This window comes from Cyrtonyx montezumae, unplaced genomic scaffold (assembly GCF_038088225.1).
Source record: "Cyrtonyx montezumae isolate F1298 unplaced genomic scaffold, pur_monq_1.0 scaffold_2, whole genome shotgun sequence".
Lineage (NCBI taxonomy): Eukaryota > Metazoa > Chordata > Aves > Galliformes > Odontophoridae > Cyrtonyx > Cyrtonyx montezumae.
The window spans coordinates 60,510,479-60,533,119 of NW_027071936.1; the positions used below are offsets into that span (position 1 = coordinate 60,510,479).

The 22,641-nt window shown below is 37.9% G+C and overlaps 1 protein-coding gene across 2 annotated transcripts in view; it reads left to right on the forward strand.

The window, feature by feature from the left end:
• ZFYVE28 (zinc finger FYVE-type containing 28) overlaps positions 1-22,641 on the forward strand; it is a 141,589-nt gene that overhangs the window by 58,283 nt on the left and 60,665 nt on the right. Inside the window, exon 2 of one of the 2 annotated variants that reach the window (XM_065735855.1) lies at positions 12,333-12,473. The gene's annotated coding sequence lies outside the window, so the exon portion shown is untranslated. Of the gene's footprint in view, positions 1-12,332; positions 12,474-22,641 lie in introns of those variants that run through there. The other variant, XM_065735854.1, reaches the window with a different exon arrangement.

Here is a 22,641-nt window from a genome sequence, read left to right on the forward strand (position 1 = left end):
GAGGAGGTGAGGTTTGTGTTGAACTTATAAACCTGTATTTTCATTTCCATCTTTATCCTCCTGTATTTGCCCTGTTCTCAATGCCAATATCAGTGTTCATTTGTCTGCATCTGAGTGTTTGTGCTTTTGTGCCCCATACTTCAGATTCTTACTGCGTTCCTTGTAGTAGCACCTGAGCATGCAGTGATGTTTTCAACTATATTTTGTGTGGATTTTATTTTTTAAATTTAAATCCAGAGAATGTCCATCTCAAATAAATCTTTCTGAAATAACCCATAATCATATACCTCCTGGAAATCACTTCTTTTGCCAGACATTTTTTTTATTTTGCTTTACATGAGATAGATTTTCTGTATATGGAATGAATCTATAAACATACATCCCTGAAACGTGTCATCATGTTCTAATCAATCAGGACTTTTACAGTCTTACTGGTAATTTTTTTTCCCTTCTGGTAGTTAATTCCTGTTCCTTTGTGTAGGACGCATGGGGAACTGCCTAGTGCTGTTGCAGATGCTACCACCACCAACTGAGCTGCTTGGAGAGCAGAACTATAATGCCTGCTTGATTTACACTGCTGTTTTCAGTCCATTTCAAAACCATAATTGTGTTTTACTGACTACAAATCATCTTTGATATCCCTCCAAACATTGTGAAGCGATGTGTATCCCCAGTCATGATAAATTCCAGGCTATATTCTTCTGCCCATCATCTCCAGTTGATTAATTCTGGACTTTCTTTTCCTCTTGAATAAATAAACAAAAAAGTAAATGAATAAAAACTGTTTCTGCACACATGCTGTCATTATGAGTGTTAGTCATGATTTTGAATAGTACTTGTGATCCACAGTGCAATTTTGGGTTACGATAACATCTTTCTCTGAAGCTGGTGCCTTTCTGAGCAGAGACTTTAATTGCATGTATTCTATTTTAATCTAACTGTAATAGTTCTCAATGCATATGGTTGATAAAGTAATGTAAGAAATTATATCAAGGAAAACAAATGACAAGAACCAACGTTCTGCTTTATTGGCACATGTATCAGTAGCTTTAGAAAAATCTGTCAGCCCCCACAACTCTTTCTTTGACAGAAACAATGAATTTCACTTAGATTTAATAGGGAAAAGCTGTGTAGCTTTAGAACTGTGAAATATTCAGTAAATCAGGAAACTGTTGCCTAATTAGGTAAGATAACCACTTAGAAGAATAACATAAAGTGTTTTACTTTAAGACTTATTAACTGATGTGAGTGTTTGCAGATATCTATACAAGTGCATGGTATGGATATCCTTTAAGTACTTCTCCACTTACTCTTGGTCACATATATAAAGCATTTTTCTTGTCTAAGAATGTGTTGAGGTTTTGTTTGAAGATTCATCTGTCTGTAAAGTTCATTTACATTCTGCGCTTTTGCCCCATTTGAACCTGCTGGCTGCAGAAAATCACACCTGGGCTTCATGTCTGGTACCAGCAGCCACTGCTGGAAGGAGCAGAAGTGAAAGGGCTGAGGAAGCTGGAGCTTAATGGCGAAGCAGGGCAGCTTGTTTCAGCATTCTCTCAGTCTCTTCCTTGCAGGAAAGCAGTGTTAACTTTGATAGGTTCCAGCAGATGTATCTCACCTTCAGACTTCAGACAGAACCACCATGCTCCTGGCTAATCTGGGCTGGTCTTTCTGCAGTTCCCACCTTGGAATTCTTAGTTAGAACATCCAAGTGTCCATAGGATTGAGGACAAACTGGTGTCTGGGTCAAGTGAAGATCTCAAAGGAAAGTACATCCAAGTTCTGTCCTCTTGCTTCTGCATTTGTTACACAAAATAAAGTCTTGAGCAGGAAAAAATGGAGGGGTGAAAAATGAAAACTGTGATTTTTGTTTGTTCTAGAACAACTTTTCTTGTTCTGTCCAACTAAGGTGATTGGATGACTGTATGCAGAACATGTTAATAAGGAATGAATTCACCTAATACAATCTATTTATAGAATAGTCTTGAAGTTACTGAAAGTAATTAATAACTTTCATTTCAGAAGAGTCAGAACGTTTCTGATCCTTTGTTGATTTCAAGCTGATTTCAGAGAAATCAGAAAAAAAAAAACACCCTGTTTTTTCAACTGAAAAGCAATGAATAGCTTTGATCCAAGACTTCATGTATGTGGAGCTTTCTATAAATGAAATCTTTATAGCATAACAGTTTAACTTTTTGACCTGTAGTGTTGTTGAAATGTAAGCTGTAGATACTCCAGCAGGGGTTCTTCCCTGAGGCTTTAGAAGCACAGGAATTCTTCATCCCATTATGTGGGGAAAAATGGTTCAGCCTCCAGTTTTGGTACTGTGCTTGGCAAGGTTTCATTTTAAGAGTCTGCCTATGGTGGCAGAGAAGAAAGCTCAGCTCTGGAACATGAAGGTTACTGCTGTCTACTGTAAAGACCAGCAGCATGTGTCTACTTTGGAAATGGAAGGAGTTGTTCCTGTGGGAGTTGAGGTTTTTTGCATTAAGTAATCATGCTTCTCTTTTCAAAGATCAGCTTTCTCTTTTGTTAGTATCTCCAGTGTAATGGGTTGGTCCTTTTCTTATGCTATTATAGAATATAGCAAACTAAAACTAGTCTGAATCCCATTCTTGCCAGAGCATTGTAAATGTTAAAATAAGCACTATTGGTAATGCATTTCCTTGCTTTCAGAAGCAGTTTTGCAATTAATGCCTCTAGCTTGTCTGTCATTTAGCATACCAAAAAAAAAATACTTGGCAGCCTGAATTTTGAGAAATACTACTGAGGAGCAACATGAAAGTATATAGCTGTGATGTAAAAATGTTATTGCTGATTAACAGAGAGTGATACGCAGTAGGCAGTATGTATTACAGTTTTTCTGACAATTGTTTTCTGGAATGAGGAAAATGAATGATCTCTTGGTTAAATTAGTAGAGCTGTAATTGTGCTGGATTGTTGTATTTGCCTAAAGAGGAAGCAGACAGGTCTCAAAATTGATCTTGCGGGAAGAGACAATATATGGTTTTGAAATCCTAGCATATATGATGACTAGATAATTTTCTCTTTAGGTTTTCTATTTCTCTTCATTTCAGGCTCAGTAATACCTGATTGAGCTGTAGGTGTCCCTGTTCAATACAGGCAAGTTGGACTAGATGACCTTTAAAGGTCTGTTCCAACTCAGTCCTGTGATGCTACGGTATTCTTTTCAATAGTGAATATAAAATTGATCAAGAAAACGTATATCAAAAAAACATTAGTGTTGTACTGTTGATTAGTTCTTGTGTGATCTGTGTCCTGCCTTAAAAGGAACTTGCTGAAGTCAGGGGGAGGGAGTGGGAGAACAGCTGAAGCCTGATGCAAGTTACCCAACATCTGTGTACTGATGAGGAGAAATGGTCAAACAAAAACCACGTTCTGAGCTAGGATAGAAAACATAAAACAAAGATAGCTATACAAGCCCATTTCTTTCCTGAGAGAGAGTTATGTGTGTCTAGGAGACCAAGGACAGACCTTGAGGGTATGGTTTGAGAAGACCAAAGATACCTCATGGAGCAAAAGCGGTTCCACAGGGGTTGGGATATGGACGTGGGTGATCGCACTGCCACGCAACATCGTGCAGTTAGGGTACTGTTTGCCAGCAAATATGTGCTTTTTGTGTGCCTGCGTGTTGAACATGGACAAACATCAACTGGAGCTTGTTATTATCTCAAAAACAAGCCCCATATGACAGATGACGGCATTCAGAGCTACTTGTTTGTGTTCTTTAGCTGAAGTAGTGGAAATAAGATCAAAAGTCTGAGGCAGACATTCATTTGAAGTTATTGTGAGATAGAAGGCAGCAGCTGGCAGTGGGTTTTGTGATGAGAGCCTGGTTGTTTTCATTGCTGGGCTTGAACAGGTGCATTTAGGAATAAAGTTCTGATGAAATCTTTTTGTTGCAGTGATTGATTGTGGTAGTGTTACGATGCCAAGGTAGTTAAATTCTGCACATCTGGCAAGGTGTTCAGTTTGGGCTTATTGAGAGCCTCCTACTAGACAAACAAAGTTATGAATGAGCAACTTTATCAAGATGATTGTTCTCTTATTAGAATATGATATAGAACACCTCAGATTCATCAGGAGCAAATCTGCTGAGGCAAGGAAAAATAAGAATACACTTGCAATATGAAGAAACCTAAGGAATGTTCTGTGCCTGTTCATACTCAAGATGGACTATGTAGTAACCCTTCTATAACCAGTGTGCTTGAGCTTACTGCTCTGCCAGGTGTCTCTCTTGTGAATATTTGTCCATAGACAAAGTCCCTGATGAACTAAGATGTTTATTTTGTAATCCAAAAGTAAAATACTTTGTGTGGCAGGTTGTTCAAAGTAGGTTGTGGCACTGAAGAGTGAGGTAAAGCTGGCATACAACCAATTCTGCTGAGCATGAGCAAAGCACTGCGACTGCAGACCTTGCAGACCTGGGAGGAAAAAAATATCCTGTTAGGATATAGCAACGTAGGGCAAGATGGAGCTTTTCAGTGAGACTGCAAAGTGATTCCTAAAATGTGCAGTGTTTTTGGTTTAAGAATCAATAACTGATTTTTAGGAAGGAAAAATGCTTGTAGAAAAAAATAGGAAGGTATGAACATTGAGGACCTGCAGGAGGTCATCATGGTTTATCTTAATGTTTGGGAATTTTTATAAATACTTGAAAAGATTCGTAAAACATTGTAACAGCAGTAGTGGATTATTAAGTCACTTGATGCCGGAAGTTGTGAGTAAATGGAGCACGGCAAGGTGGAAGGTTTCATATTATCAGGGGAAAAATAGTTAGATGCCACTTGCAAATGCCACCCCTATGTTAAGGAGGGTCCTGTAGCAATGGAAGACCAGGGAAGTAAATGTGTGATTCTCCACATGGTAGGTAATAGATGACTAACAACACGGCAGAGTCAGTTTCATTGGAAGGGTGCTTAGTGTAATCTGTGACTGCAAATACAAAGAAATAGAGAAATCTGAAGCAAGCTGCATAAAGGCATTTAAAAAAATGGCCTGTCTGTTTTGGTACTTTTGTCAACAAGCTGAATTGGTTCTTTCTAAATATTTAGATGTCCTTTAAGCTTGATGTTCTTGCATCAGTTGAAGAGAGGTGATTGATTATCCTAAAGTCAAACTGAAGCAGACTGGCTATGAGAGAAGGAAGGGCTGTGAGGTCAGTGGAGTTGGTGGGTGCACCATGGCTGGCATAGCTTCCCACCTGGCTGTTCTATCACTCCTCAATAGCATAACAGGACGAAATGGAATGAAAAAGCTCATGGGTTGGAATAAAGACAGGGAAATGACTTCTTCCTCTCCCTAAGGCTCCTCATAGTTGTGTTTGATTTTAGCTGGAGGCAACTCTGGAGGTGGAAATCCCTGGTGAGTGGGCTCAGGGAGGAGGCAGCACTGCAGGTTACTATGCTTCCTGTGGCTACTCCATCATGCCTGGCACCTTCATTTTCCTGCAGTAAAACCCTTTTCATCAGATCATTTCCTAGAAATAGAGGCTATGGTTCAGCTGCAGTCCACTCCTGTTCAGCAGAGTGCATGTCCAAAAGTTCAAGTAACACATGTTAAACATATGCTTATGTACTTCCCCAAGAAAATATGAATTTGAGCACATGCTTCTCTAGATTATTATATTATATTATATTAGTATTATGAGGACACAGAAATAGGAGCTGTGTTTAGTGATTTAATCCATCGTGAATGAAATCTGTGTCGCATTCTCAAATATTTGCTGTTCTAGTTCAGTGAAGCCAATCATATACATATATATATAATTTATTTTTTTTTTACTTATAATACTTGGTATTACCATTCTGTGGTGGAAACAACACTTAAATGTGAATTTTTGAGAGTGTGCTAGTACTGGGAAAACTCACATCTGATTTTTATTTTTTTTTGTCCCTCCAATAATTTATTATCTCACTGACTTTATTACTTAAGGCACTGCTAGCATATTTTTTTTGCTAGCAACCTGTTTACCTGTCTTTCTAGCCTGTGTAATGATATTCTATAGATAAACAGAGCAGCTGGTAAAGCTTTAACCTGTCTTCAGCTTTTCCCACAGTGCTTGCTTTATTTTTTTTAATGAATCCTTACATCCAATTGGTAATTGTTGGGCTCATCTTGTGTGCAACATCAGAATTGTTGTGCAACATCAGAAAGTCAAGAAAATTCATTTAAAATTGCATTTGTGTTATTTTTAAGCCTTCATACATTCTATATAACAAACCCTGAGAGAATAATTTCCCCCCTTTTTTTCAATGATTATCTCTTGAGGCACAGCTGGTAGGTTTAAAAAATGAAAAGCAAAAGTCACAGGCTTTGAATTGCTGAGACCCTTTTCCCTTTAATATGAAGGTATATTGTTGCTATTAAAAATTTTGAAATTTAACGATCAGATATTGACTCATTCACCTTCTAGAGGGTGATTCTTATTCGTATTTGTTACCACTTATAAAGCATGAAAAAAATTCATAGGATCTGTCCTCTCTAAAGAAATATGTACATCTCTACAAGGATGTGTACACTTCCTTGTAGAGAAGGTGACAATGAAGCTATGTAACCATGTACTGACAATCCCCCTTTAAATAAGTGCCTTAAATCTTTGGAATAAGTCGTCTACCCGTCAAGCCTGCTAGTTCATCAGTGACTCATTTAGTTCTACTTCAGTTGATTAAGTGTTGGTCACTCTAAGTCTGTTTGTAGCTTAATGTCTAGATGGAGATCAGTGATGAGTGGTATCCCCCAGGGATGGGTGCTGGGGTTGATGCTCTTTAATGTCTTCATCAATGGCATTGACAGTAGGGTCAAGTGCACCCTCAGCAAGTTAGCTGATGACTTCAAACTGTGGGTGTGGTTGACACTCTAGAGGGATTGGTATGCCATCCAGAAGGACTTAGACAGGCTTGAGCAGTGGGGACCAGGTGAACCTCATGTGGTTTAACAATCTATGATTCCAAATTCAAGGCCTTTTACCCGAGTCGAGGCAACCCCCATTGCCAATACAAGTGGGGGGATGAATGAATTGACTGCAGCTCTGCTGAAAGAGATCTGGGGGAAATGGTGGATGGCAAGCTGGACATGAGCCAGCAGTGTGCCCAGAAAGCCGCCTGTATCGAAAGACATGTGGCCATGAGGGTGAGAGAGGTGATCCTGCCCTTGTACTCTGTACTGGTGAGGCCTCACCTGGAGTACTGTGTCCAGGTGTGTAGTCCTCAGTACAGGGGCGTCATACTCCTGTTGGAGTGCATCTGGAGGAGGGCCACAAAGGTGATCCATGGAATGGAAGCCCCTCCTATGAGGACAGGCTGAGAGCTGGGGCTGTTCAGCCTGGAGAAGAGAAGGCTGTGAATTGACCTGATAGTGAACTGTCTAACGTGGTGCTACAGAAAAGAAGAAAGGACAGACTTTCTAGCAGGGACTGTAGTGATAGAGCAAGGGGAAATGGTTTATAGCTCAGGGAGGGTAGATTTAGGTTAGATAAAAGGCAGAAGTCTTTTACAGTGAGGGTGGTGAGACACTGGAACAGATGTCGTTGATGTCCCGTCCCTGGAGACTTTCTAGGTGAGGCTGGATAGGCAACCTGATGTAGCTGTGGTGTCCCTGTTCATTGCAGGGGAGTTAGACTGGATGGCCCTCAGAGGTCCCTTCCAACTGTAAGGATTCTATGATTATATTTCACATTTAAAATGGATACATTTGGGAGTTTGAGCCTAAATCTTACTTCTTCTGGGGAAAAAAGAAACCCTGAAGGTGATTTTTTTATGAGTCTTAAACAAGTTCGATTAGTTTAAAACTAGTAATGTACAACATTACTTTTAGGCTTTGGAAAACACTGCCTCTCAAATGAGAACTGACCATACTTAAATTCTTAGCACCTAGATCTGCTTTGTGATACACAAAGCATATTGTATGTAGCGAGTTGTTTTCTAAAATGTTAGGGAATATTTTCTGTGTGCTAGAGAACAGGACTGACACCTTGACCTATAATGTTTCCGAATTCTTATCTCCAAGCAAATGTACTTTCACTCATGTGGACTTTGTTCTGATTTCTGTGCCATGCATTATTGTTTCTATTTGGCCAAGTCCAATAACTGCTGCGTTTAGTTCAGAGAATGGAAGATTTGAGGTTGATCCTGTTTGCCTGGTTGTGTCACAATCCGCTTGTTTCCTTTTCCCCAAAAGACAGTAGGCAAAAGATTTAGACTGACAATTTGACCTTCAGTAACAGAGACATTTATGCTATCCTTCCCCTCTCTGAGTGGGGAGCAAAGGAAACCATACAGATGAAATAGTTTTGCTGATGCAAACACCATGGTCGTTCCCTACAGCTTCTCACATCAGCTGGTGGAATCCCATCAGCTATAGTGGAATAGAGTTGATGTTTAACTGCCCCTGGCTATGGAAGGGCAACATAATGTGGCACCTCCAGCAATTAAAGTTATCCTGTGGGGACTTACTGTTCTTACCCATTATCATCCTGTAGATGTTTGTGGATAAAGTTGGTTTAATGTGTAATAAAATAGATGTAAAATGTACCCTTTACCACTACCCAATGCTATTTGAAAAGTTTCCCTGGTGGGTGTAGGCTTATGGTGTTCCCTTGTCAAAAAGCAATCTGGATTAACCATCAGCAAAAGGCATGTAATTAAAGCTTTTTCCTCATAGTTTCTTTCTGTTGGGATCAGATCAGGGCTTGAGGACGTGGGAGAGCTGTAAATACTTAGGATATGGAAGAACTGCAAATGGACAACCAAGGTCTGGAGCTTGATATATCAAGTCCACTGATTTTATTTAAGCAGGGCTGGGCTTTATCTGTTGTTCTGAAGGCTTTAGATCAGCTGTTCATACATGATGAATGTTATTTCCTGGAGAATAACTGTCAATAATCAGGAAATAACTGTATCACTAGCTAGAATTTTGCTCATCTCTCTGGTTCCCTTGTTTCAGTCTATTCTTTGGCTTATTTGTGTTGATGACGTCTTTGCTCTCTATTTTTGATGGTGGTGGTGGAGACTTCATTCATGATGTGACACCTATAGAAGAACTTAAGTAATACTTTTCCCTAGGTTTCTGTGATCCTTCATAGAGGAATAAACTGTTCCTTGGTGTTCAAATTATGGGTTGCTGTCTGTTAAATTTAGAAGACTGTTTATTTTATCTGATAGCTAGTTGAATAAAAGTGGTGTTTTCAAAAGGTCCCACTAAAATCATACAAAAGATGCTTCAAATCTTGTTTCAACAGAAGAAAATTCTCTACTAGAAAACTCCTTATTTCTGGAAACTTGATTTTCAAAACAATTCTGGAATTACTGATGGGCTTGAGATTTCTCTTAGCATCTTTGCTTCTCATTATAGTATCTGTTTTCTGTCTGGCTGCTTGCTTCAGTCCTGTGTTGAGATGTCTGTGCTAGAACTTTTCCCTGCCTGCTTATGCTTTTTTTGTTTGTTTGTTTTTTTAAGTGACAGCTTCTGTTTTTCATAAAGACCAGCTTGTTATCAGCTGAAAATATACTATTCTCACATCTTGTAAACATGTAATCTTACAGACCTGTTACTTATATGGTAACTTGTAGCTGACAGCTCACTTAAACTTTCACCATTCTCTTTATGTGGCAAAATCTGTTTGTAACCTGGTCAGTAGTTAATACAGCTTTTCATGTGGGTTGTTGAGTACTGAGCTTAGCAATGGCAGGCAGTCTTCTGCATTAAATCTCTGTCCTAATGAGCTGAGAATGAAGAGTAATACTTAATAAGAAATGTGTGTATGCACTGCGGGGGTAGAATGCACACATCAAAAAATTCAGTGAGTGATCTTTCCTAATAGAAGGAATGATGCACTATTACTGTAACTGGTGATAAGGCAGTTCCTATCTTTGTACTGATTGGAGTGATAGCTGATGTATATCTTATAATATAGGATAGTATATATATTATATTATAGGATAGTAAATAATTACCAATGCATAAAAAACTGCTTTAGAACTGTGGTAAGTTTCATGCTGGCAATTAACTAGCTGCTGCGTAGCTGCATAGGATAACCTGGATCATTTGATGGGCTGAATCTTTTAGAACACGACTTGTGAAATGCAGAAAAACTTCAGAGGGAATATGAGATGTTCTTGTACAGTGGAGGAGACTCCTGCGAGGAGAGCTCAGGCTCAGGGTGGTGTTTGATTATGTTTTTATCTGTTACCACCCCAGCGAAGCGGGAACAACAACTGGGTTGTTCAATGGCACTGTGGCAAAACAGGTTACTGCAGTCCGTGGATACAAAAGCAGCTGAACAGAAGTAGGTGTAATACATGATGCTCTAGTGGAAAAAGGCAAGGCAAGATCCAGTACCTGGAGGATGAGTCCATCTAATCACAACAAGAGTCTAGATGAACAACTTTGATTATAAATGTGGTTATTTCTGGAAACAACCAGGATACTAAAGCCATAGGTGCACTCAAATGAAGTTTTTCTATTAACTCCAACAGTTGAAGATGAAAATTACTGATTCTTACCCTGCCAGCGAAATGTAACCTATTCTGACAGAATTATTTGAACCATGTTTTGCATAAATTGAAAAGCAAAAACTGGTGCACAGAATGGTGTTGTCTTTTTTCTCCAACCAGTTGGAACTGACTGAATTTAGAAAGTTGTGGTCATTGACTTTAAATACCCCCCTGCTTGGAGATTTAGAGTCTCATGCAGCTTTGTCTTGCCAGGGACCACATGATTGACACAGTTAATCAAAGATCATGATACTAATCTGCAACAAACAACACTGGAGAGAGAACTCAATTAAAACTTTTGTTTCTCCAATTTAAAAGATCAGCCACATGGGAACTAGCTGTCTCAGTCATACATTTGCTTTTTTAGCTTGGGACCACTCAACAAATTGCTTTATTTTGCTTCTGCAGTGCAATTTAGATGCGTATAAATAAGTTGTGTTTTGCCTCGCTTCTATACACAAATTCCTGTGTCTTTGGTTAACAGCTTTATCTGGGAAATTTTCTTGATGTCAGTAAATAATAAAGGAAAAATGTAAACACCAGATAGAATAAAAATATAATTAGGTAGGGGAAATGCAAGAGTTTAGAACTAAACTCAACTGAATTAAGTAATTAATTTATAGGCTCTCTTTACTGTCTTTCTTTCTCAATTTTGTTAATTCCTCACAAACAGCAAGCTTTATGCCTCTCCCTGTGTGGTTTTCTATGGAGGCTGTAATGAAGCCACCATTTACATGTCTCACAATTTATGCTCAGTGTACTGCAACTGCTTAATAAAAGACAACATTTAAAGAATGCAGAGGAAAGGTCTTAGTATTACAAAGGCTTTCTGTCATTTATTTTGTAGTAAGCAACTGGTTCCCTGCTTAAAGAAAAAATCCAAACGCTTTCATGTGTCATCTGCTTACACTACTTCTGACTTGCCTCCCAACATGAATGGTGTGAACTAGCCATGTAGAAAGCTGAAGGATAGCTTTAAATCATTATAATCATGCATAAGTAGGACATGTAGGAACAGGAGCTACTGGGTTTGCTTTTAGGGAAGGCTGTTGTTGTTGTCGTCCCATTAAATTGCTAGTTGAGAAACCATGCAGCATACACTGGCAAGGCAGTCTGTCGCATCGCTAATGAGACCATGTCTCGTAGTAGTTAACTGTGTGACTGTACAGCTCTGTAGGCATAAAGGGGTTTTTTTTCTGCTGGTGTTGTGTTTTGTGAATATATTTCAGGTTACTTACCTTATTCTCACCGTTTCCATTGCTGAGGAGAGCCTGAGGAAGCTGGACTACTTAGTCTAGAAATGAGAATGCTCAGGCTGATCTCACCAGTGTCCGTAAGCTTCTGCAGGCAGTTGAATTTCAGGAGTTTCTGTAGTAGTTGTGAGTTCAACCAGCAGCTGCAGGAGCTTCTCCTGGAGGCCCTTCACATTGTTTTGGTGTTGCTCCAGGTGGTGATGGTGATGTTATTTTGTCAAAACTGAAGCGTGAAGTGTTTAATAAACAAATCTTGTGATTCAGTTGTTTGTCAGCCAGGCAATTATGCCACCATGGGTGAGAATGCCAGGATGGCTTTGGAGATAACAGTAGCTTAATAATACCCTCTTTGTTGCAGGAGAGCTTTTTCTCTTCAAAGTCAGAAGATTTTGTGAGTGCATGTAGATGTATTAATGTCATCCTTTTTATGCTGATGCCCTACTAAGCTGCCTGAAATGACTTAAAAAAATAAACTACAGTCAATATTATTCAATGTAGTATCTTCTTAATTGCTAAAAAGTATGGTATTCTGTAATGCAATATTTCATGCATCTCTTCTGCACAGAGAACAGACCCGCAGCTCCTTGCTCAGTTCTACTATGCCGATGAGGAACTAAATCAAGTCGCAGCTGAACTGGACAGTTTAGATGGAAGGAAAGATCCACAGAGATGCACACTGCTGGTCAACCAGTTTCGTTCTTGTCAGGTAATGAAAATGACATCTTCTTGATTTAATTGTCATTTTTGTGTGCATTGAATGCTATTTATTGTATGAATTAATTTTTATTGTCAAATCCCTTTGAAATAACTTTGGTATTTATATGCCTTTTATTAGTTTAAAACCTATCTTCTTCGGAAACACTATTCATAAATCTGTTACATCTTATTTAAGTGTTTGTTGATCGTTTCCTTTTAATGAGGACACATAATAAAGATTTTCTTTGCGTGTGGAGCTTACTGGAATGAGAAAAATACTGCAAAGTTTCAGGCAGTAAGGTAGCCACATCTTTTGTAGATGTTTTTTTTATATTTTATGAATCCGATAGCTTTTAATTAGTAAATAAGCTATGTAAAAGCAGCTGATATCTTTGCTAATTGGAAAGAATATTATCTGCTTCACATAAAAAGCCTTGAAGTTAAGAGGAACTCCTGAGAAAGCAAACAGAAAGGGTATTTATTTGTAAATTATTTCTGAAGCATGGATGTGTTTTTAAGTTCTTGTTCATCTAGGAAAAAGATTGTTCATCCTGTTTTCTGAAACTGTGCCTATAATTTAAGCGAGGCTTGAAGGGAGAAGAATTGGAGGCTGCAAAGACCAGTTAAATCTAGTTCTTTAACTTGGATGAATTTGCGATTTGATTTGTTAAGAAAAACGCTTCAGAAATTGAAAAATTAATTGAGAAATATGGCTTTCTCTGTCACACTGTATACCATTCCACAATAAGTTTTTCCAGTGATAAAATTCAATAAATTAGAGGTGTAAGTTGCTTTTGTGAGACACTTCATTCTTGCACAAATGCTTTGAGACTTACTCTCCCAATGGCACCAAGCAGTATGCCATAATGCAAAGTGACCTGGAGCCCGTGGTTCATACTCAGGAGGATTTCTTTATGAAAAGTAATCACTTACTGTCAAGTTGAGTGAAGTGTAAGTGCAAAGACCATGGTAATAAAAATTCATTTCCACTAAATAAGAAAAAAATGCAAGTCCTAAGCAAAGGATAAATTTTGATTCAACCTCCTTGTTTTTTCCAAATTTGTTATATTATTATTAGTTGGAATGCACTGAACTGCATTTATACAGAAAAATTTTATTGGTGAATGAGTTGAGATAAACTTGAAGAGCAGTGCCCTGGTAGTTTAACAAGTGTTGGCATTGTGTTAGCTGAGTCTGTTGATGAAAAAGGGAAGGAAAAGAAAGTACTATGTGCTAACTGAATGAGAAAGTGGAGTGTTTTTTTCTTTACCGAAGATCATTTACAGAGAAAGAGTTGACAGCAAGCATAATTACACTAGAAACAATTTCAATACTTCTGTGTGCTTTATCATCAGTTTCCTGCTGTACTGTCACTAGAGAGAAGTGTGGAGTTTGAGTTTACCAAACTGGAAACAGTCAAAATTCAGTACCTTGGAGGAAAAAAAAAACAATAGGGGTGAAGGTATCTTAAAAGGTCACTGACTTCTGTGATGCATCAGCTATGCCTAAATCACTTTTCACAAGCTTGTCTGACTTGCCTGGCTTTTTAGAAACCTCCACAATATTTCCCAGGCAAATTCTTTTCCAACTGATATCAGTGAAGGCAACAATAGATGAACAGTTTCTTCTCCTTGATGCTTTATTCCTGGAGGTAAAAACTTCCCTGATTCTCAGCAGGTGCATATGCATTCTTTTTTGTTCAGAATAGTTTTGTAGTTTTGGCTTACTATTCTGTTCAGTAAGTAGTTTCTCGTAACGTTTTAGCTGTAGGAATGCAAGAAATGCAAGCTCTGATAGTCCTTGGTCAGTTTACTTGGCTCACTATGTAGTGACTCACTATCTTGTGACTCTTAATACAGTCTGATGCCTGGTAATTTCTTCTTTTCATTTGCCTAACAGATTGCTGTTACTAAATCAATCTGTTGCTAGACAAGAAAGAAAAGATAGTTTTATGTTTTTATGCAGCTATTTTTGCAGTGTCTGATTCTCAGTGTTCTACAGTAAAGGTCAGATCATAGTCAAATGTTATTTCAAAAATGAATTTGCTGTTCAGATCTTGCATTATTTTGTAGTACATTGTTTAAAAAGCATACACTCATGGTGTTTTTTTTTCCTTAAGAATTTGTTGTCTACATTTGTTGTCTAGGACACAGAATAAAGGGCAGTGTTTTAGAGAGGATTCAGAGTGCAGGTGTTTGTTAGTCAAATATTGCTCAGGAAGAGAGAAGAAGAAAGGGTTGCAGATGAAAGTATGGTGGTGTTCGAGGCAGATGGATCAAAATAATTGTCATGTAAGGTTATGTGTGGAAAAGCAATGAAACAGCTACATTGTGTGAAATGTGCTCTTTCACATGATACTTTTGAAAAGGATCTTGTGACCGCAGAATATGCAGCTAAACACTCTCCAAATCGTGGGCTTAAGGTGTTTTTTTTTCCCCATTTTTCCTTGATTTTTAAACACATTAGTAAAATCTATAGATCATTTGCAGTTTGGATATATTTTTTAATCTAGATAATTTGCAGTCTAGCTAAAAATAGTCTGAATTTCATTGTTGAGTAGTTTTTCTATCAATCTTGAATGTTTCTGAAATCCCTTGACCTTATACCTTTTCTTCTGTTTTTGAAATTAATTGTATTTAGGTTGGTTATTTTCAGGTGGATTACTCAGTGCTTGCTTAATAGGAGATATGAAATTTTACTGTCTCATTAACTAGAGAGAACTGCCTTTAAATTAATGCTGTTTTATGAGAGACCCACAAACCTTAACTCAGATTCTTTCTTCAAAAGGTTATGTTCTGTTGGATCTTGATTGTAACCCAAGAGATGTGCTTTCTATCTGTCTGTATTTTCAGTTTCTGGAACTATTTCAAGAGAGTTCCAAGTTTACGGTTTATATTTTAACTAATTCAGATGAAACAAAAGGACTCTACCTGGAGGATGTGCTTTAATTAGTGTTTTCTGTCTTAACAGTGATGGCAACATTAGTCAAGATGAGCTGAAGCTATGGTACATCAACAGTTTTCATTTTGTGATGTTTTTTCCATATATATATATATATATATATATATATATATAGAGAGAGAGAGAGAGAGAGAGAGAGAGAAAACTTCAGTTTTCAGGAATGTAAAAGATGAATACAATTGCACTTCTGAATGTTGTCTTTTATTGTTCTGCTTTAATACTATTTCACTGATGATAAAATCACATTTTTTCACAGTAAATTAACTTTTAAAAACCGAAGATCTTGCAGCTTGAGTTGTAAATGCTGTGAGTTGACTCATTAGCATGGCGTTAAGTAGCATGTATTAATGAGTAAGAAGGTGTTGTTTTGCAGTTTGTTGTGGTTACAGTAATTTATTATAAAAATATTATCCCTTGTTGTGCTTTGATGTTTGTGTGTCAATAGCAGAATATTACAAGAATGTATTGAGTTAACAGATATGTTACCTTGCACTAGTGTGGCTAATATCTAATGCTGTAAAGCACTTCTTGTGTTGCTTTTTGTTGTATGCAGAGATGCATGATCAAAAATTGTGTAAGTTGCACTTGAAAAAAATGGTAGAGTGATATACTCTGATTTGTTGAACTTGGTTGATGATAACAGTGGGAAGGTACTGTAAAAAAAAAAAAAGACATCTGCATCTCTGTGTCTTGAGGGGGATATGCAGTTCTGATTCATCCAAGTTTTTTTTTTCTTTTTGCATTAAAAATAATTGACTGAAATATTTTTATGTTAGGGCTAATAAAAGGTGGTCTTTTCTGTGTTTTTCTCACCTTCCCAATGTCACAGAGCATTTTCTCCCATTGAATTTCATAAGAAGGAACAACACCTAGTTTGTTTTTTAATTAATTGCTCGTACATTTGTGATAGTTCTCCTAATGTATTTGCCTTGACCGTTACTATTTTCACATTGATTAATACTGTGGTACAGCTACTGATTTATTTAAAACAATTTCTCAGTCATTTAAATAGAATTAGGTTTAATGTTACATGTGGCAGATCTTGATTAAGTTGGAGGATGAAGAGTAAAGACACCTCTGATTCTAACCCAGAGATTTTGTAAGATGTTGAGAGGTCAAAACTGAATGGTGTGTAAGTACTTCCCATTGTGAGTCTGTTCCAGGATCGTAGTACTTGCTGGGTTAGTACGTTGAGAATTACTTTTCTCTGTAAAGCAGTAAGTTCTCAGAATAGCAGATGAGTCAGTTCCCAGCATGGTTTTATCAAAATAATTCCTTGAACTGCAGGTTATGTCTCAGCACTGTCATTTCATCCAATAAAGTACCCTGGGAAGGAATTTGCCCCTGCTAGGGCATTGACCTGAAGCAAGGCATTACTCACTGAGATAAGGCACCTCTTACGTTTTGCCACAGAGTAGTAAAATGAGAAATTTCTACCATTTGTAAAAACTTATTTTTCTTAGCTCTTACAGGAATGATTGACTGGTTACATAAAAAGCTCTTTGCTTTTCCTGCTACTTGCTTGATGGAGCCACTTGGGAAGCACTACTTAAATGCCTTAAATTGGCAGTCCATCATTTTTTAGTCGTCACTCTGTAGTTTCAACTTGAAACATCAGGCTTTAAATGTGTTTAGTCTTCAGTGCACTTCTTATGAATACATTTTAGTCCATACAGTGATGGTAAAGTAGACACCTATAAAACTGAACCTCATTATCTACCACAATATAAACGGATGTTACTGTGGAATCAGAGCCCTTATAGGAAGTTGACGCATTTTTGTTGTTATCATTTGTCTGCCTCAATTTCTGTAACGATAGAAAATACACCATGAGAATGGTATCAGGAATTCTCTCTTTCAACAATCATACTTATCTCCTTATTTCTTGCAGCTTCTTTCTACAACTGAAAGTATCAGTTTGAGATGAGCTGCTTGCTATTCAAGTGCTGAGGAAAACAGAGCTTGGCTCTTACTCTGAAGGAGTGTACCTGTTACAGGCTGGTTCTCAGCTATGGGCTGCATGAGCTTCCTGTACTATGTGGAAAGGGGGTAAAAATCGACAGGGAAAACAAATAAAAAGATTGAGAGCAAAATGCTGTATGAGTCCCTCTGGAGAACCTTCCTTGTCACAGCTTGGCATGCTAAAATCTACTTTTTAGTATTTATCAGTGAATTAAACATTAAAACAGTTTTTGCTTACTGATGCTGGATGTGGATGGGTAAGAGAAATCTAAAAATGGGCAATCTCTTCATCTGGTGCTTTTTGGTGCTTGGGTGAAACAGCATTGCTGTTTGATAATGGGGCGCATCTGGAAGGAGTTACATTGGCCTGATACAAGGTAGACAATCTGCATGCTTTTCACCTCTGGTTTGCTTCTTGTTCATGAGATTGTAAATGTCTAGGTTCCTATTCTCTTTTAATTAAAAAACAGACAAACCAAAAATGCAGAAGTGGGTTGCAGGATTCCAAAAATGCTCAGCTGTGCTTCTCAAGCTAGCTGCAGAGAGCCAGCCCTGCATGCAGCGAGCTCGCACAGAGCACGTGGGGATTTCTCTGCAGCAAAGAATGGAAAGTATCCTCAGTGTGATTTCTTTATTTTGTGTGGATTTCGGTTTCACAAGGATGAAACTGAAGCTAGAATCGCAAGTCAATAAATAATGAAAAAGGAAACGTGTCTTTGTATATAAAATACAATTAATTTTTTATCAGTGTGAAGAGGGATGTGTTGGTATTAAATAGCACGTGCTGGGGAAGCGGGCGTTTGCTGAAAGGGCTTGTGATGCTTGGTCATGCTGCACCATCTGCTCATGATGGCCAGGTTCTTTGCATGCAAACTTTATGAAAAAATTGTCTTTGGGGGAAGATGAGGTAGTCATCCATTTAACAGGAAAACAAGGTTAATATTTTATATGTACTTCAATTAGAAAGATGGAACTTCTTTTTGCTATCAAGACATTTCTGTCCAAAATAAAATGTGTTCTTCTATGACCAAGAGAATCCAGCTGCAGAAGGTTAAGCCAGAAATAATCAGAAGGTTCTTTGTTTGAGTCTTCTGAGACTGTTTAAGAAGATAAGATATTCTGTTTCTTAATGTGTGATTATGTGCCCTAGATTATACTTTTTATATTAAGAAGAATGGACATGTCAGTATCTTGACTGAACATTGGCATGGTGTATCTGAGATATGCTGGTAATTTCTGTGCATTTGAAGGCTAAATGAGGACAAAGGCTATAAGGTCATTTTGAAACTGACTTTACTCAGCATTTGTGAGATATGGAACTATACCAGATCCACTTCTGTGAGCACTAATGTGATGTGTCTCACTGTCAGGGGCTTTATAGTTTTTCCTTGCTCTTCAGTGGTGTCATCAGAGAATTCTTGTCAGTTCTGTTTTTCTTCACTCTCTCTTTTCTCTTTTTTAACTATTACAAAGCAGAATGAATTCCCATATCAGCACCTAAATCAGTTATGCAGTCTTATGTCTTAAATACACTACAACATGCCTTCTTTTCTCTACTTCTCCATATGTGCATATTACCAACATCCCAGCAAGATCAACAATATAGATTCAACAGACTATGCATGTAGATATTGGATGGGTTGCAACTGACTGGGAGGGGCAAGAGCATGCCAGGCTGGGCAGCAAGCTGGTTGGGCTTATCACCAGAGCTTTAAATTGGATTTCAGTGGGGTGAAGGGGATGTACCCCTGAGTGACAGGGAAGAGGTATGAAGCTGAACACGTTCAAGTCTTGTGGAGCTGGATGACATAAATCTCAGGGTCCTAAAGGAACTTGTTGATGTTGTTGCCAAGCTGAAAAGTCATGGCTGTCAGGCAGAGTCCGTGGTGACTGGAAAAAGAGAAATATCGCTACCATTTTTATGAGAGGGAGAGAGGAAGACCTGGCAAACTACAGGCCAGTAAGCCTTGTGTCTATGCCTGGGAAAGTCATAGAAGAAGTGTAAAGACATGCAAGACGAGGTGATCAGAGACAACCATTACAGCAACCTGGTCTTGGTGGGCAAACCTGCCTGTAGCAGAGGGGTTGAAACTAGATGATCCTTCAGGGCCCTTCCAACCTAAGCAATTTTGAATATGTACAAATTATTTACTTGATATTTCTGTGTTTGCAAGTTGTCTGTTTTCTTCTGTTAAAAAGTCTTTTCATTTAATCATTTAAGAAAGTAAATCATTTAATCCTTCTTTTGTCCTGGACAAGTCTGATAAGAAGCACAAGACAAATTAATTTCATAAAGAAAATCCATAGCAGTGGAATTCAGTTTACATTGGGATCTTAACAGCTTTGAAAGCTAAAGGTTAAACTTTCTTATATGAAATAATTCATAAGTCATTAACTGTTTCCTGTTTTGGATGAATGTAACAGCTGTGTATTTAATAATTCTGTCTATATATTTTAAATATAGGATTATTAATGTTTCATGGAATATTTTGCAACCTGTTTTTCTCATGTAAACATTGTAAGCTTTTGTTAAATGAAAAGGTCTTACATAAAAGTCTGTGTAAAGATCTCAATCTACATGTATTATACATTGGGCACACCAAGGGCTTCTGCATATTAACAAATTAGAAAATAGATATAGTTTTCTGAGAGAAATTATGAATTGGAGACTGCATTATTGTTACTGCTAGTGTGTAATTTAACAAGCTACCAATCAGATGACTTGAGTTCAAGGTGACAGGAAAAAATAGATTACCTGTTACCCATTAAGTTAACTTGATCAGTCATTGGAATTTTATTGTAAGACAGAGAGAAGAGTACTAAACAGAAGTAGTTCAGTCATAACTCCTAGTTCCTTTTGCATTGTAAAGATGCAATCTATGTCCTCCTCAGATTTATGCTTTGGGAAGAACGTGGGTTAGCTCACTGCAGCATAATGCTCTAAAAGAAGTGCAGGCTTTACAACAGTCATTTAATTATAAATGACTTAGTTTCTCAAAGTACTACATGTTTTAGTAAGTTAGGAACACTTCAGATAAAGAAGGTTGATATGAAAACAGCTAACGGTGAGCCTGAGCTTGTTTATTGGAGAGCAGGCAGCAGATGGTAGACTTGGTTCCTACAAGTTTTGCACTAGTTGTACACATGAAAGCTTGGTACACCTTGGAAAACAAATACTTGTATGAAATGAATTATGCAGGAAGAATGCTCTATTGGTTTAAGAATGCTCACTTTCTCACTTATGCATCTACTTCTGCTGGATTCTCACTTCTTACACAAAATAGTATTGCTTCCTTTAAAAGCAGTGGTGAGATAAACAACAGTGGCATTGCCCTAGTCCATGGTCCTTCCCAAATGTCAGTGCTACAGTAGTGCTCCCCGTTCAGAGAAGGGGCAGGATGGAGAACAGCAGTTGCACTCTTGGTGCTGCTGTACAGTGTACTCCATATACATTTTTGGTTCAGCCCTGTAAGTTTTCAGTTCTGAAGGTATGCATGGATGAAGTTTGCTTAAGCAAACACCAAGCAGCGAATACTTGCATTCTGTGATTTTTCAGGTGCTCCGGGGATAAAATAGCTAAGTGATCATTCTTAGACTGCAAATCTTAGATCATTCTTAGATCTGCAGAAATACAAGAGGCATTGACATAAACTGTCATACTGACCTAACCTCTTTTTTTTTTTTTTTTGTTAGATCTGATGTAGTCTTAGAATTCATCCTTTGAATATTTCTATCAGGCTTACGTACTGTTGTTTACTTTAGATATTCACAATAGCCAGGATAAAAATATTCTGTTTTTATGTATTCCTGCAAACCGGTGGCCTCAGGATCTGCCTTGTTTTGTGCTTCTGTGGGGTTTTTGCAAATTCGCCTGGAAAATAATTTAACCCTCTAACTGGAATGAAAAGGGCTCTCTCAGTAGATTTAATTAACATATCTTTGGTTGTCTGACTTATTCTGCAATGCAAATAAGAGCCTAAAAGCACATCATATTGTATAATTGAGATAATCAAATTCCAAGTGAATTCCTCAACAGGCAGCATTATCTTTCCGTAATTTATTTTAAAAGGAAATTCTTAAATTGGTTGGGTTTAAATATACTGATAGTGGAAATGTTCGTTAGCCTGAAAACTCAGTTTTAGAATAGATATCTGCATAGTTTTGGGCTATGTAGTTTTGTGTTAGACTATTGCTGGATTCAACTGTATGGCTGATGTAATATCATATTATCTTGTTTGCTCACGCTCAGCCACAACAGCTAAATAAACTTCATTTTAAAAGTATTTTCTGAAAGATGGATTTTGGTCTTATAGCACGTGGTTCCTTTAGGCTGTAATTCCATGATCCATTGACAGTTTCACAATAAAGGTTTTCCATCTTCATCTTATACAGTTCTTTTTCTTATCCCTGTGCTTTAACATGGTAAAACTTCAGTGGAGAGCTTCATGTTAGCTAAAACTGATTAGAGCCTGTGTTGCAATCCCAGAAGGCAGCCTTGTCTCTCTCTCCTTCCTATAGCAATCAGTCAGTTTTGTGTTCTAGCAGGGATGGAGCCAGCTTTCAGGTGGGTTGAATCAGCCTGGAAGCCCTTTTGTTGCTAGATCTTTGGGGTTGCATTCCCAGCAAAACTGATTTGCTTTATGTATGGTTGTGCAATGGTACAAAATTGCTGATGTGTAGCTAGATGAGTATCTACAGCCAGGAGTGGAGAGAGGAGTGGTTGTACAGATCCTTATCCAGAGCTAGTTTAAATATGCTGTGGCTGGCTTTAGACTGCTTAGAAGCCACTTCTTCACTTGTACTGATGCAGATATTTGCATTGTCATCCCATGAACTTTACTGGGGAAATGACCTGGGTTACTGTGTGGATCAGTGCACTGAAACCTTTCACTTATGCACTGTGTAAAAGGATGCTGCTAGTGCTGATAAGACTGCTTGGTACAGACTGGAGATAAGACTGCAAAGTGGGCAAGATAAGGGCTAGGCTTTTCAAGCTGGCATTGCTACCTGTCAGCTTTTATTGCAAAATGGCCTTACGCTGTTTGCTGCTCATCTTTAAGACTGACTAATTTGAAGGTGTTTTCTGTTATCTGATAACTTCAGGTGATATGACAGTCAGGAATCTCTAGGACAGGCCATTTATTCTTTATTTTATCTGAATCCTATCTGTTCTGATGAAAAAACAATGTTTAAAAAGAAAGCCAGCTTTAATGAATATCCTTTGGTGAAGAAGATACCTGTGAAGAGCTGTTAAA